Source organism: Bos grunniens, chromosome 11, assembly GCF_055505025.1.
Source record: "Bos grunniens cultivar Pamir isolate PY7600 chromosome 11, Bosgru_T2T1.0, whole genome shotgun sequence".
Taxonomy (NCBI): domain Eukaryota; kingdom Metazoa; phylum Chordata; class Mammalia; order Artiodactyla; family Bovidae; genus Bos; species Bos grunniens.
The window spans coordinates 12,467,774-12,484,439 of NC_141175.1; the positions used below are offsets into that span (position 1 = coordinate 12,467,774).

The following is a 16,666-nucleotide window of genomic DNA, read 5'->3' on the forward strand; positions in this document are numbered from 1 at the left end:
ACTGGCATCCTTGGCTTTGTTGCCAAGACACAGGGGTCTCTGGGTAGGAGCCCAGAGTGCTGACACCAGGCCCCTCTTCACCTCGGCTCCAGGCTGCCCACCTCTCCCTTGCTCCCCAGGCCAGCCCCCATCCCCTCTCTGCAGCACCGTCCCACATGGGCTTCAGGGAGCCAGTCCCCAACTCAAGACCCTTCCAACACCCATGGCCCATAGGATCAAACTCTGGGTCATCACAGGACCACAGGGTCATCACCCACAGGATCAAACCCTTCTTTAAGGAATCACCTGTAGCAGGCCCACAGGGTGTAGGAGTCACAAAATTTCACCCCACAGGACAGGTTCCATCCCTCCAGCCAACCCATCTGCCCCCAACAGAGGCCTGGATTCTAGACACAGTCTCCAAGTTTCAGCTGTCTCCATGGTAGCAGGGCCTGAGGAGCAAATTAAGGGTGTACCACTTCTTCCCCCTCTCTCTGTCACCCAGACCTTCGCTGGGCCGGGCCTTGGGTTGGGCACTGGGACCACAGAGGAAAGGGGACTTTCAGCTCTGGAGAGGCTTCGAGTCAAGGGACTGACCAGTCAGTGGGCCTGAAGGGGATAGGGGACATGCCTAGGAGGGAAGCACAGCGGGGCCTGGGGCCCAAAGCGAAACCCTAAGCAGTGTCCTGACGTCAGAGGAGCCTCCAGAAGGTGGTGAAGTTTGAGAAGCGAGAAGCAAGGCATTACAGGCCAAAAGAGCCTTGAGTTCAGCACAGCAGAGGGAGGGGGCCTGGCAAGCGGGGGGCGGCGGGGAGGGTGGGCAACTGGCATGGACAGTTCTGAACACCAATCCGCTCTGGGCTCCGTGGCTGTTACCTCCTCGGCCACCCCTCGCCACAGTCCCACGAGGGACTTGATTTCACAAAGATGAAGAGACAGGTTCAGCTTCATTGTGTAACAGCAAAGTCCCCCGAGATGCTGGCTCGGCCGTGTGGAATTGGGGGTGTTGGGGGGTGAAGCAGAGGCGTCTGGACTTGGAGTCCTCACTCTGCTACTTCGTCACCTTTTGAGGGGCGCTGCTGTTCTCCAGGGGGCGGCCCAGGAAAACGAACGAACCCAGGGCCACCACATGTGAAATAATCTGAAGCGAGTTCCTGGACTCTCTGAGCTTCTTCTGTTTCATCTGTATACGGAGCCAGTGACACCCATTTCCCATGATGCGCCCAAAGCAGCCGGTGCAGGGTCAGGCATATGCAAAGACCCCCCAAATGCTGGGTCCCGCTCCTTCCCTTCCTCTGAACTCAAGGGGTGAGTTCAGGATGACCAGCCCTTCCTTATGTGTTGGGGACAGGGGCCATCCAGCTTGCCCACTTTCCTCCGGGTGGTGTCCCGGTGCAGCCTGTTGCCCCTTTCCACCTCAGCCCGGGCTCTCAGGACCCAAGGAACCATCAATCTGTGCAGAAGATTGGTTTTTTCTCTCTCTTTTTTTTCTTTCCTTTCCCCTCTAAGCAAAACTGCTTGGCGGCTGCTCCTGCCTCTGTCCCCAAGGCAGTTCCAAAGGGCCTATCTTGTCCCGCAGAAGTGATGGCGGTAATTCCGTTAATGGGAGGCAAGACGGATGGTACCCAGTGCCCAAAGTGTACAAAGCGAGCTGGAATCAGCCGCCCCCGGAGGGGAGGAAAGTGTTGCCGGAACACACCCTCCTTTGGGGCCTTATTAGGTCTTGAAAGAGCTGCCGCGCTCGCTAAAACCTGCTTTTGCCAGCAGAAGCCTCATTTTACAAATATACAACAACACAAAAACCCGTAAATGGGAAGAAAACCCTGAAGATTACGCTCCCCTGCTGCAAGAGAGGCGGCGAGCTGCCACTCAGAGCTGAAGTCTTTAGCCTCGTCGACTCTGGGTTTAAATAAATGGGCCTGAACGCCAGCTCAACCATTTTGTGAACACGGAACACAGCTCTTCCTTTGCCGTTTAAGGACTGCTTGCCTTTGGTGGGATGGGACAGCTTTGGGAACATTTTCTTTTAAAAGGCTTGATGTCCCAGATACCATAAAGCCCTATGGCCCTCGCATCAGTCCCCAGGGGAATTCACACCCATAGGCCATCATAACCACCATCAATCTCTCCCGGCTTTTCCTGCCCTGAGAATCAGTGGGATCTCAAATGCAACTTCACTGTGGACGGGGTGTCCATTTCCACAATGACCCAAACGGCTCACACTCTCCCTAGTTTGGGATCACACTGCTGAATTATCTTGGGGGCTTTGTAAATGCATACCAAGCACTTCAGTTGTGTCCACCCTATGGACCACAGCTCGCCAGGCCCCTCTGTCCATGGGATTCTCCAGGCAAGAAGACTGGAGCGGGTTGCCATGCCCTCCTCCAGGGGAATCTCCCCGACCCAGGAATGCAACTGACATCTTTTATATCTCCTGCATTGGCAGGAAGTTTCTTTACCACTGGCACCACCTGGGAAGCCCAGGGGGCTTTAGTTTGTCCAAATGCAAAATATGTATGTAGGTCAAAGCTGGGATGGACATAGCCAAGGTGAACGAGAGGCACAGCAAGTGATCTTGCAGTCAGGCTGCCTGGGGCTCAGTGACCTTGACAAGCCATGAACCTCTCTGGGCCCCCGCTTCCTCATCCCTAACACAAGGATCCCCAGCACCCACCCCACAGCCTGGGAGCCAGGAGTAAGTGCAAACCCAGCTCCCTGGGAAATGGTCACTTCTCAGTCCACTTAGAGCACTGATGCCCTTTCTAATCTCAGCACCGCTCAGACACATAGTAGGCCATTCCGACTAGAGCTGAGCGGTTTAGGGTGTGTGCTCTGTGCGTCAAAGGCCTGGGTTCAAATCCCGGCTCAGGCACAGACCTACTATGAAGCCCTTAGGCAAATGACTCAGTCTCCTTTTCCTCGTCTGTAAAATGGGACCAAAAGAACCTGCATCACGGGGTCACCAAGGGGAGTCAGTGCGGTAATACCTAGTCAGGGCCTTCCTGGCGTGGCCCCAGGGACCAGTAGCCCTGAGAAGGAGCCGGTGAGAGTCCTGGGGGAGCCTGAGAGACGCTCCCACCTCCCAACTGGGAAAACCACATTCTCAAAGACACCTGAGGTAAAGTGACCCCAAGAGGCCAACCCAGGCCCCCTGGGAGAGCAAGGACATTGAACAACAGGCAGCATGTTAAATCCCCAGCAACTGCCTTCTCTGGGAGACTTCGGGGACCATCACTCCACCAGGCAGCCCAGGGACTCTGAGTCCCCAAGCCCACGGCCCCCGGTCATCTGTCTCCAACCCCTGGGCCAGTGACCTACTTCCCCCATTTCTTGTTTTCTGGTTGTTCTCCCCACAGAAGTGCCAGCTCCATCTTGTCTCTTGATCGTTATACATCTTAGGTCAGTGTCCAGATCTGTGGAATCGATGAATAACCAAGCAAAGCAAGAAAGGGATGAACTCCCTGGGGAGGGTGGCTCTGGGCTGAGGGACTTCCAAAGTGTCCCAACATGGAGAGGTGCTCTCAAGGGTCACAGGTGCCACCAAGATGCAGTCCTTGCCCCACAGTGCCATGAATTACCAATACAAAAACAGCCACCTACTGCTGAATGCCCATTTTGTATATGGGGTCACAAAAACCCCTCTGAGACAGGAACTAAAATTACCCCTTGATTTGCAGTGAGAAAACCGAGGCCCCAGTGGGAAGCGACAAGCCAAGGAGACACGGTGAGCAAGAGGCAGAGGTGTGACTTGCATCCCAGTGTGTTTAACCCACCTTCTCCTGCCTTCATCTCCGATCCTAAGAGTAGCCCCAGGGCTGGCTGGATCCTGGAGGAAAAGAGATGGAGCTGCAGCTTCAGGACGGCTCCCTGCCAAGAAGGGTGACTTCCCAGAGGCAGGAGCCTGCAGACAGCAGCCGCTGGGGTCCAGCTCCCTGCCCGTCCCATGCACACACAGCGGTGGGGGCAGTGTCCCAGCCAGGCAGTGACCCAGCCACCCAGCCGTGGCTGGGACTGTGTGCAGAGCAGTGGTTTGAGGGGTCATCTGGGCTTGGGTTCAAATCTATTTTCAAACCAAGTGGCTTACAGCTTTGTACTGATGGCTTCGTTCTCTGAATCTTTCAGTTATCCTCATCAGGAAAATTGGGGGAGCCTACAATTGTTGCAAAGGTTAACTAAGGCATCACAGATAAAGCAGGTGGTCAGATCACCAGTCCACAGTAGGTACTGAATACTAAGCATTAGTTAACTTTCCTGAGCCTCCCTCATTCATGTTTTTGGGAGTGGCCAGACAGACGTCCTGAAGCTGCATGCCCCCACCTCACCGTGATTCCAGGGCTGGAAACAGCGTGGGTGGCCAGTGGACTCGAGTGCCCAGCCCCCTCTGATCTCCGGGGCACCACCTGCTTGGCGTTGTTCCTGAGGAAGCAGGTCAGCAACCTTATCATTTGATTTCTGACCCTTGTCACTCAGGAAGTTAGAGGGGATGGGTCTGTCAATGCAGGAACATCCGGCAACGACAGAAGGGATTACAGCAGGGAGGGGGGCATTTCCGACGGGGCCCATGATCACAAAGTGTCCTTCTCGAGAGGCCCAAGGTGAGGAGGGAGGCCAGCAGGCCACCGGACAGCAGTCACATCCGGGGCCAGCGGTCTGCAGAAGGTACCTGCAGCAGAACTTTCCCTTCCAGTAAGACTGGTCTCAGTCCTGGGCCGAGACCCGACACAGGGACCTTGTTCTTTCTGAAAGGTTACAGTCCTCCCATCAGCACCAGATTCATGGGCAAGTGGCCACATCGTCGCATCTGGCCCTGTCCTCAGCAGGAAGCCCCTTGCTTGGGGTTTCATGCTCTGTGTTCACTCTCTTGAAAGCCCACTTTATCTTTGAACTTGCATTTTCTAAGTCAAGCCTGTGGAACAATGCTGCACGTGCTGGGGGTGTGGAGCTTCAGCTTGGAGAGTTGGAGTGGTCCTGCCTTGCCCAGGATCACAGCTGCCTGCTCCCATCCTCCCGCCCCCCAACTCCCAGTAACTTCTGACATTCTCCACTCTTGACAGGGGTCTGGGTGCAGGCATGGCGAGGGGTGCGGTCAGGTGCATCTGCCTGCCGAGCCATAGGGTAGGGCCAGTGGCATCTGCTAGGATCCATATTCGCCCTGTGAGGGTCCCTGTGCCCAAGGTATCATGGAATTAAACAGCAAATTAAAAACATCACAGCAGGTGGGGAGAGAGACTGAAAAGGGAAGGAAAAAGCTTTCTTCCTGCTTTCTGAACAAGGAGACCTACATTTTCATTTTGTACGGGGCCCCCAAATTACATAGCTGGCCCTGCCTTCCATTTGCTTACTGCCTCTTGGGGACATCCCTGGGCCTTGGCAGAGCTAGAAGACACCGCTGCCAGGTCTAAGGCCATCACTGCCTAAGGAGCTTCTTAGAACAAGGTCCCCACCCCTTACCCACCCTGCCTCCCGGTCTTGTCCTTTGAAGTCCCATCCTTAGTCACTTATGGTTGTCTTGTGGACCAGGGTGGGGAGGTGACGATCAACTAGATCACAGGGCAGGACCGCTGGCAGCACCGTCAGGTGGGGAGGGCCAGTCCAGCAAAGGGGCAGGGAGGGTGTGGAGGGAAGAGCTGGCATAGGCAGGATGCCTCCCAAAGGCAGGGGCATGGGGTTGGCTCTGGGAGGTGGGCAGGGGCCCCTCATCTGTAAGGCAAGGACCCCCTCACTCACCTCCTGGGGCTACTGGAGACTGAAGGGGCTCCCTTGCTGGAGGGGTGTCCTTGGCCAGTCGGTGAGGACAGTGCAGGGAGTGGGAACAGCAGAGGCAAAGACACTAAAGCAGGACAGTCAGCGGTGACCTCCCCAAATGACTGCAAAGCCAACAGAGAACAAAAACAAGGTGGAGGCCGTATCCTGAGCCCCTACTGCACGCCAGCTCCAGGCTGCAGGGGCCTCGTCCTGGGGTAGATATTTATTCCTGGGGTTTGTATTCCCACTTGACCTCTTACAGACATCCCCTTCCTTTCTACAGTTTGTAAAGTCCAGTTGGTACCGAGCCTGGGGTCAACCAGGCTTTTCTGACACGACTCGTCACCGAGAGAGCGGAATTCACAGAAGCGAAGAGCTCAGACTACACCCTTGAGCCACCCCCAGCTGTGTGCCCTGGGGCAGATCTGACCTACCCTGGGCCTCAGTTTCTCATTTGTAACTTGGGGTTAATAAAAGTCCCATCCTGGAGGGGGTTGCTGTGAGGGGTAAGTGAGGTGATGTGCGTGCAGGACGCAGCACACAGCCAGCACCATGGCCGTGAAACCCCAGATCACTCAATGAGAAATCTGAGCATCGCACACGCTTCTCGGGACCGGGCAAGTCTGCTCCCTCCTTCCTAGCATCTGCCACGACTCTGCTCCGAGACTGCTCTCTCCCCCCATTGTCATGTCACATCAGTCCATAAATATTTAAACAACATGTCATCAGATTATTATAACATATGATCTATAGCACTGATGTGCTGCAGTTCTGCGCATTTGGGCTTCATTTTCAGAATATCGAGACATAAAATATTTATGTATTTAGCCAACCACGAGATCTCACATTCTGTCTCAGAACGCTGGGTGGTGGCAAGACGCTGAACTGAGACGTCACGTGTGAAGGGGATGCCTTGTTCTCACGCCGGTTCCTGGGGCCTCTGGATTGTTTCTGGTTCATTCCGGGGATGTCACTGTGTGGCCTGTGAATGGTGGCTGGCCAGGTTTATCACAGCAAGCGGAGGGCCGGGACTGAAGAAAGGCCTCATGAGATGGGCCTAGAGTTCAAACCCCTTGAATGCTGTCATGTCCCTTTCTGGATCTTCACAGGTCTGCGCATAGTAGGTGCTCTACAAATGTCCACTGGGATGTAAGTTAATTCACCTGCTGCCCACAGAACTGCCCGATGGGCTGGCACCCAGCAGGGATTCAGTTATAACTGCTCCCCTGTTTCATTCCCCGACCCCTGCAAGTGCCCAGCATCAGGCTCAGCCTGCAGTAGGATCCACTGAATGTTGCTGGATCAACAGCAATTGAAGGAATAAATGCGTGACCAGATAAATCACTTAATTAGCTAATAAATGAATGAGGGATAATGACTCCCTGTCTGCTGGTCCGAATTATACTGTGTAAGACCCACCTCCTGAGAAATAAAAGCTCTCCAGTAACACGTAGTGGGTAGGCAAAGGGGTTTTTCTGGGTAATTAAATATCTCGATTGCTAACATTAGCACATCACAGTGACCACATGTCCCGGAATTTTCAGCGCTGTGCAGTTTCAAAGATGCCACCCCCTAAGCCATGCTAGCATCCAGGAACTTCTCACACACCATCAACCAAACACCTTCTTCCAAACTGCCTCTTCTGTCCCCAAATGTCACTAAAATGCTTTCACAGACCACTGCCATCTTGGGTGTTTGGAAACAGTGGTCATGTGTCCAACCTATAGACGATTGACGCCTGATGTCCCAGGAGATCATAAAAATATTCGCAAATGAAAGTTGTTGGTTTAGAGTACAAGTATTTTCTTTGTGTGTTTTCCAAATGTCGTTCTGTCACCATCGAGAACGGGCAGGCCCCACCTTTGTCCCCAGCCTCTGGCACAAAAACCCAGTCCTCATTTCCTCTTGGGTTGGCTGAGGAGGTTGGCATTTAAAACAAACACAAAAGGCCACTAAAATTCCTGGGGGAGACGAACAAAGGAAATGCACACATACTGAGTCAGGCACTCCAAGTCCACGCTTGAGATCGTGGTGTAACTAAATCCAGCTAGACTTGGCTGGACCCGCCAAACACATGGGGTGGGCTTCCAGTCTGTCTGTCATGTGGTGCCCAGTGGTCCTGCCATCGGGGCACCCACCCTGGTGGCTTACCAAGGCCACACCAAGCTAGGGAACTGTCTCCTTTTTCAACCAAGGGTTCTTTGCTTTCTGGACGGGGGCAGAATCGGGGCTCCTGTTCATTCGCTGCATAGCAAATGTCTGTGCCCAAGGTGCTTGGGAGAGTTAATCTCTACCCCTTTCCCAAGAAGCCCCCAAAAGGTATGTCTTCTAAAAAAATAAGTGTGCCTGACAGAAAACACAGCTTTAAGACATGGTGCCCACCCAATCCTACCCAAAGCCCCTCCTCTACAGACTATCTGCAGAATTGGAGCCACCTCTGCAGAAAAGGGGCAGAGGAAGGAGAACAGCCCCCCCACAACTCTGGGCAGGAACCTCTGTGTTTAGCTTCCTCCTTCTTGGAATAATCCAAGGATGAGTCTTTCTGTAAGAAACCTCTGCACAGGGAGGCTCTGCCACACACAACTCAGCCCTTTGCTGCCCACTGGGAGGAATGAAGAGGGGTCCCTAAAGCCAGTCAACTTTGCCACCAGCTCGGTAACTCTATATAAACATTCTCTTTTTTTTTTTTTGGCTGTGTGGGCTCTTCCTTGTGGTACACAAGCTCTCAAGTTGTGGGCTCTCGAGTAGGGGTGTGGGGGCTTAGCTGCCCCATGGCATAAGATCCCATAGAGCCAGGGATTGAACCCACGCCCCCTGCATTGGAAGGCAGATTCTTAAGCTCTGCACCACCAGGGAAGTCCCTAAACATTCTTCGAGGATTCTGCCACTCACACACTTAAAACTCTCCATGCATTAACAAAAGTTAATTGAGCATCTGCTACTGCTAGGTGCAGTGCTGGACACTGAGGTGCAGCTGCGGCCCACAGACCAAGTCGCACCCGCACGGAGTCACGGTCCATTCTGGGAGGCAGGTAACAAACATGGTGCCAGGGGCGGGTAGGGGCCTTGAAATAAAACCAGTCCAGGGAACGGAGAGCCATGGACATGGGATTCATCCTGACAGGGTGGGGACGGTGGGTCTCCTTGGAGAAGTGACTTTTTCAGTGTCCTGCTGAAGACTAGGAGCAAGTCATGGGAATATTAGGAGGAAAAGGGTTTCATGAAGCCAGGACAGCAAGTGCAAAGGCCCTGAGGTAGGAGTTCGCTTGGCATGTTTGAGGAAGAGTAGGGAGGTTGTGTGGCTGGGGCAGAGTGAATGAGGGGGACATTGGTGAAGAGTAAGGCTGCAGAAGTAGCAGGGACCCCCCTGCTCTTGCATTGAAGACCAAACCTCACAGATGCCGGGGGACTTGGCTCCGGGGGACTTCCTCTCCTACTATTTGCCTCTTGGTTCATACTCTTCCTTCCTGCTGCCCAGAGGCCCTCTCCAATGCCCTGGGCCTAGCCACTAACTCACAGCCCACACAACGGGCACTTCCAGACGGCAGCCTTCAGACCAGGCCACACATACACAGGCTTCTCACAACACGAAGGCTGATGGTGATTAGAACCACGTAGCCTGGATTCTGTTTCTTTGTCCATCAGATGGGCATAACGGTACCCGAGTCACAGAACCGCAGGAGGATGAAGTGAGTTAATCCACATAAAGGGTTACAACAGAATGTAACATGTAGTGAGTGTCTGGGACAAAGGCTCTATTGAAGGACTCACAGGCTGAGGAAGTGGCAGGAAGTTCCTGGCTTTGCACAGCCTGGGGTCTGCCCACAAGCCTGGACCCCAGTCAGCTCCCAGCTCCCCGTCCCACGGCCCCACCCACCCACCCACCCTCAGTTTTACCCGCCCTTTATCTCAGCCTCCTCAGGCCTCCAGGCCTCGACATCCTGCTGGCAAACCTCATGTCTCCCTCAAGGCTGGGGAGCCCCTCCCTCCTGGAAGCTCCCCTCCGCCCATTTCCCCAGATAGTGAGTCCCAAAGGGTGCCTGCTGCAAACTGTTCACAAGCACCCACAGTGGGGTCATGACGCAACTTCTGTCCCTACCAGGTGGCGAGAAGCCCAGGGGCGGGGCCGTTAGAGGGTCTCGATGCCAGCTCCCAGGGTTAACACTTGACCCAGAATGTCAGGACGTATTTCTTCAGTGAATGAGTGGACAGATGACCACAGAGCAGCCAGCAAGGGCGTATCTGGTTAACAAAATGGAGTCCACTCAACCCACACAACAGTGAGCGGTCTGTTTCCATATCGAACTTTTCACCCTAGCCTGGGCCCAGGTGCGATGACCATAGCCGTAGCCTGAAAGCTTAGAGAATGATCTGATTTCAGCCACAGAACCACCACAGCCTGTGTGGGAGACCTTAGGCTGGTCGTAGCCTCTCTCTGAGCCTCATTCTCCCCATCTGTAAAATGAGAGGCTTTTAAGCTTTTACTTTTAAGCATCAGAAACTTTCCTTATAAAAATGTTTTTCCACATAAAGTTAACCATTTGAAAATTAAAACTTAAGGGGCATTTAATACATTCCTAATGTTGTGTAACCACAATCTCTCCCTAACTCCAAAATACCTTCATCACCCCAAAAGGAAATCCGGTATCCATTAAGCAGTTTCTCCCCATTCTTCCTGGCCCCCCATACCACCAATCTGCTTTCTGTCTCTAAGGATTTATAGATTCTGAATATTTCATATAAGAACCTTCTCTTATTAAAATGATGCCTGAGCAAAACCTCCTTATATCAAACAGGTAAGACGAGTTGGGTTGCCCCCTCCCCCTTCAGGGAGGTGATGTCCCCTCATCCTTAGTGGCCTCTCAGGGGAAGCTCTGATCCCAGGACCTTCCTTTTCAGAATTCTAATCCTAAACTTGGATTTCTAAGGCAAATCACCCCAAACAGTGCCCCAGAATCAAGAGCCTGGCTCCTGGTGTTACTGGCCTATTTGCCAGATGAGAAAGTAGAGGCTGGGCCCATGTGAAGCCCTAGCCTGAGGCGACTGCTGGGGAGGTACGGGATTCAGAGATCTCCAGAGCCCGCTGAGGCCCTTCCCTCACCACAAACACCATGGCAGGGTCTCGGATGTGAAGAGCTGGACAAAGGAACACAGAAGCCACCTCAGGAAGGTGGCCAGTCCCGAGGGACAAAATCTCTCCTCTCAGAGAAGACAATCCAGCTTGAGGGAACTCCAGGGGCTTAAATGAAGTGAAGTGAAAATCACTCAGTCATGTCGACTCTTTGTGACCCCATGGACTGTAGAGTCCATGGAATTCTCCAGGCCAGAATACTGGAGTGGGTAGCCTTTCCCTTCTCCAGGGGATCTTCCCAACCCAGGGTTCGAACCCAGGTCTCCTGCATTGCGGGCGGATTCTTTATCAGCTGAACCACAAGGGAAGCTTAAGAGAGGGCGCCAAACATGCAGACTCCCTCAGCCCTCGCTGCGCAGACCCTCTGTGAGGACCCTGCTGGCAGAGAGGGCCACCTGCTCACTTCCAACCGAGAACAACCTGTCCCGGCCCAGGTCTATGACAGCTGCTCTGTCCGCACAGACCTCTGACGGGGCTGACACTGTGTAAATAATTAACAAAACATATGCCTCGCTTAATAACACACCGAGGCTGACACAGCTCTCCGGGCCTCCCAAGACCCTCCAACTCCAAGAGGACACACCAAAAACTTATAAGGTTCACTTTCCTCGCCATGGTGGGACAGAGGAGGGACGGTAGGTAGACAAGAAAGCCAAACACCGATTTCAAAACATTTCCCTGAGATGCCCAGGGCCACCCTGACATTTAAATCCTGTGTCTTTCCAAATTGTCACTGTCTCCCCCACAATCTATTTTGAGGGTCATGGTCAGAGAAAAGTGCTTCATCGGCACCTGGAGGGGCCCCCCTGACAACCTCCCTTTCAGCCTTGTTTCAAGTCTCAAGATATAGGGGCACTGAAAATGTTTCTGACAAAGAGATGACCTTCCCGCCCCTGTGACCCTGGGCAGGTCCTTGGTAATTAAATAGTTCCTAGTCTCTCATTAAACACTTACGAGATGTTACCCACATGCCGTGCATATTGTACACATTATTTTAGTTCTTCCCTCACATTTTATGAGGTCATAACACCATCCCTGTTTTCCGGATGAGGAAACTGAGGCCCCCCCAGAGGTGACTGACTTCACAAGTGGCAGGTCTGAGCCTCCCACCTCACTCATTGGGTGCCAAAGCTCACATTTGTAATGTGATTGTGAGTGAGTGCCCTCCTCTCCCTGGGCCTCAGTTTCTGTTCTGTAAAATGGGCACACAGGTCTTCTCTGGATGGCAAGCCTACTGAATTCCTCATGTGCAGCCTAAACTGATCAGAGCCAAAGTTCGTTTATAAAGTAACAGTGTCCCCTGGCAGGGCTTCCCTTGTGGCTCAGCTGGTAAAGAATCTGCCTGCAATGCGGGAGACCTGGGTTCAATCCCTGGGTTGGGACGATCCCCTGGAGAAGGGAAAGGCTACCCACTCCAGTATTCTGGCCTGGAGAATTCCATGGACTCTACAGTCCATGGGGTCACAAAGAGTCAGACACAACTGAGGCAGGTCTCTTCCCGACAATCCCCAGTATCCAAGACTTTGAGGACAACCAGGAACCAGAGAGGGACTAAACACTAGTGGCCTCAACTTCAACTCAGGGGCCTCGAGAAGTTCTCCTTAAATAAGCACTGTCCCTTCCCCCAGCCCAGTTCTGAAGTGTGAGGGTTAAACAACTCCAAGGAAACACAGAGTCTGCAGGCTCTCAATGGCCGCCTCCCTCCCCCTTCCCTTGTCGAATTCCTTCACACTCTATGGAATTCCTACATAAAGCCCCTTTTTCTTTTCTGTGAGGTCACCATCACGCAGATGTCTAAGAAAGAGAAAGACCGGCTCCACGCGGATCAAGGCCGTTGGAACTGAATGCCTTTCAGATCCCAGCTGGCCACCTTTCAATTCGTCAGGCGCGTCACTCGCCCCCCACCGCACCCCCCACACAGAGCCAGCTACAGCGCCAAGTCGGTTTGGGGTGCAGTGATCCTGCAGTAGACGCCAAGAAGGCGTGGCTCGGAGACCTGGCCTTTGCCACCAGACCACCAGAGAAGCGGTCTGTGGAAAAATCCAGAACTGGAGACAACAGCAGAGGTTGTGTATGAGGGTCTGTTTCCACACAAGCAAGTCTTGTTAGAGGGACAGATGTCAAAACGCTAGATCACTCTGCAAGTCAAAGTTCCCAAACTGAACGTCACAGGAAATTACACCACCAACCGATTTGCCCCAGTGTCTGCTTCTGTCTGGATGTCAAGTCAGAGGAGGCCATCGGCTTAATTCAGTTTGGGCCAAAGGAAGGGATTGTATGGATGTCACCCAGATCAGGCAGGGATGGATGAAGCCATTGGCCTGATTTTTTCCTCTTTAAACTAACATTTTCCCAAAGACTATCTTGTCACTACCCAAGAGTCAGAAGTGAGAAAATGGCCAAGTACCAAAAAGCCACTGAGGGTCTTTGGCCAAGGTGGGCCATGAATCGCCCCACTCATTTCAAACCAATTTCACAAACACTCAGACAACTCCTCATTCCACGAGCACCCTCTCCCCAGAGCTCCAAGTTCTGACCACCATCCAAAGAGATGGCCAAGGCAAGGCCCGTGGCATGGGCAAAACCGCTTCCTAAGAATGACATCAGCAAAAAAAAAAAAAAAAAAAGAGAGAGAGAGAGAGAGATAAAAATGTAGAAAGAAGGACTATTTTTACCTCCCTAAATCACAGGCCAGACGGGAGAGAAATCCACCATGCCAGAAATGTGGCTGGGCCTTCGCACAAGATCTATTATTTCACACCTTAAATTAACGCATCTCAAGGCAATTTGCAAATGTTCATCAATTTGCAGAACACACTCAGAAGGGAGAGAGATACCTTTTCTTTTCAATACCAAAGGACATGCACGGGGGCACCCTACACCCCAAACCACACAGATCTTCGCACACAGCATTCCATTCTAGTACAGTGTCATATAAACCGTGATGTAAATTGGAAATGAACTGGGAAAAGAGACAGGCATGGGACTGAAATGGCAAGTGACAAGAAGCCTACGTAGAAATGATGCTGTTGTAGGATGTTCAGAATTGAGAGTCAGGCCCCACAGAGGTAACTCGCCATCACCAGGGGTCAGCATGCCAGGCTCTTCCTGAGGGCAGTGTCCTAGCTTGCTTCCTCCCCACACAAGACTGGAGGTGCCAACCCATATTTAATCTCGGATGACTCACCAGGGCCCTCCACTCTCCACCCTCCAGCTTGCTGGCTTGGTCCGACCCGAGAAGGGGAAGGGAATACTCTTCTCTTTTTGACAATTGTTTTGACACTTCCCTTCTGAAACCAATTTTTGGCACTTCCAGAGGAAAGAAGAAATGTGAACTGTGGCCCTTCCTATCTGATAGCACTGGCCCTGGGCGTTGGTCACCTGCACCAGAGGGGCTGGAGGGGAGGAGCAAGGATGGCAGTGGCCTCAGGAAGACCTCTCCCAGGAGTCTGGAGCCCAGCAAGCAACCACAGAAGGACAAAGGCAGACAGACCTGGTTTAAAGTTAAGAACCTCAACTCTGCAATCAGAGATGTGGGTTTGGATCCTGACTTTGCCATTTGCCAGTCGATGACTTTGCCCAAGTTACTTATCTTCCTCTCCGTAGGATCAGAATAACAACCCCAAACCTTTACACTGCGCCAGACACGTGGTACACAGCCACTGTGACTTTCTAGGTTCAGTGAGAAGATGAAGGGCTCTGCTCCGTCAAGCTTGGGTTCAAATTCAAGGTCAACAGCATATCAGCATGGAATCTTCTGTAAGCTGTTTAATCTCTCTGTGCCCTAGTGCCCTCATCTGTAAAACAAGCATCATTGATTGTTCCCATTTCATGGTGTTGGTGAGTGGACTGAATGAAATAAGGCACTTAAAGCTTTTAGGCCCATGCTCAGCACATAGAATACCCTTAATAAACGGTGGCCATTAGCCACGGTGCGTAACTTTCATAAAATTATGCACATCATTTCATCACTGAGCCTCAGTTTTCTCATCTGTAAAATGGAGATAATAACCCCTACCTCACAGTGAATACTAAGCGTATGTACGTTAAAGCACTCAGCACCTGGTCCAGTGGAAACAGGATGGGCTTGAAGTCAGGCAGGGGACAGGATTCTGCCTCTACCTCCTCTCTGTGGTCCCAGGACATGGCTTGAGCTCTCAGAGCCTTAATTTCCTTGTGCATTAAAGCCAGAATTGTGCTCCACAGCCTAATTTTTGGAAGGATTATGGTGCCCAGAACAGTGTCCAGCACACAATGGGTGCTTCATAAATGTGACTCCCCTTCCCATGCTTTCTTGTTTGAAACGTCCAGAAGTGCCATTTGGCAAAGCCAGGAGCTCCATTTCTTCAAACCTGAGCGGCCCTCTACCCATACCAACCTGGGCTGCTGCTTAAGTCTGAGACTTTATTTTGTGGAGGTAGAAACTACTTTTTAGTCATTTCCGAAGTAGACGGGACGGCAGAGGCTGACAAACCACAGGGACCATTTTAAATCCTGGGCCTTTCTTCTGGGAAGTTAGGCAAGAACCTTCCCAAATGTTTGCCCGTGGGGCTCTCTGCCAGCGAGTGACTCATCCACAGCTCCCCACAGGCATATTTTATTTGGGGGTGGGGGATCGGGGGAGGGCCTGGCCTTGCTGGGGGAAGGGGAGGCCGCTTTTCCAGCACACCCAGAGGTGGGTTTTGTTTTTCATTTTTTAGAACAAAAAAGAAAAAGAATGTGGGTCGTTTTTGTTTCCTTCCAGGTTTTGTTTGCTAAAAGAAGACGTCCAAAGTTCACTCGGTAAGCTGCAGCGTGGGGAACAGGCGCTTTCGGCAGGCTCTGCATCCCTTTCAATGAAATTCTTCTTCCATTAACGCCACGGCTTTTAAATGTGCCTCCAAGGTTCGCCTGCGCACACACTGAGCTCCTAAGACGACATGTTCCCCTCAGAAAGGCAAGCCGAATTTTGACACTCCAGAGGAACTAGGGAGCTCCAGTTTTTAAAGTTTGCCTTAAAGCAGTTAAGACTTTCGACTGCAGAGATTTTCAACATTTATAAAGCACACACAGAAAACCTGTCAATCAAAACTTCAAGGACAGACCTCAGAAGACTGTGTCCCAAGCCTGCTATGATCAATTTGTCACCATCTGAGGGGCTACCTCCTGGAGCCCAGGCTCCATACAAATAAATTAGATGAAGATCTATCTACTTAGCAAGGCAGGCAGAGAGAGACCCCCACATACACAGACAAGTATCCCGGGACCCCTGGTCTCCCCACTGGTCTCCCCAGGGTCAGCTGCACCCCAGGCCTGAGGAAAGGGTTAAAATGCACCAGGGCCAGAGAGGGGAGAGAAGCCAGGGGACCCAGAAGAGTATTTAGGAAAATTGAACACAAGTCCTCCAGTGCCAGGCCAAGAGGCTCCAGCTCCGTCTGGAGCCCCAGGGAAGGTCCTGCCAGTGGCCCTGCCCAGGCCGGGCTGGGCTGTGACATCTGACCCCTTCCTCTCATTCACCAGAGATGGCCCAGCACCCACTGGGTGCCCAGGCCAGGCATACTTCTCTCCATGCGTTCCCTGGCATGGGAGCCAGCGGCAGGCACATCAGGGCACTAGGCCTGGTGGGCGCAAAGGGGGCCCTCGGCCTCTACAGTAAACATACACACTCCTGTACACAAGTTACACCCTCACATCCACATATGTACGCTTTTGTCCTCAAAGGCTCATAAACACGCACACAAATCACTTGCGAACACTCACACGTGTGCGCGCACGCACATACCCCCCAGAATCCACACATTCTCGGTCACAAAAATGAGATCTCACATGAAG

At 52.4% G+C, this 16,666-nt stretch overlaps 1 protein-coding gene across 8 annotated transcripts in view; it reads right to left on the reverse strand.

The window, feature by feature from the left end:
• NEK6 (NIMA related kinase 6) overlaps window positions 1–16,666 on the reverse strand; it is an 86,321-nt gene that overhangs the window by 69,114 nt on the left and 541 nt on the right. For 3 of the 8 annotated variants that reach the window (XM_086325266.1, XM_086325256.1, XM_086325262.1), the window contains exon 2: window positions 5,707–5,846. The exons of the other annotated variants lie outside the window; for them this stretch is intronic. The gene's annotated coding sequence lies outside the window, so the exon portion shown is untranslated. The remainder of the gene's footprint in view (window positions 1–5,706; window positions 5,847–16,666) is intronic. 8 annotated transcript variants of the gene reach the window in all.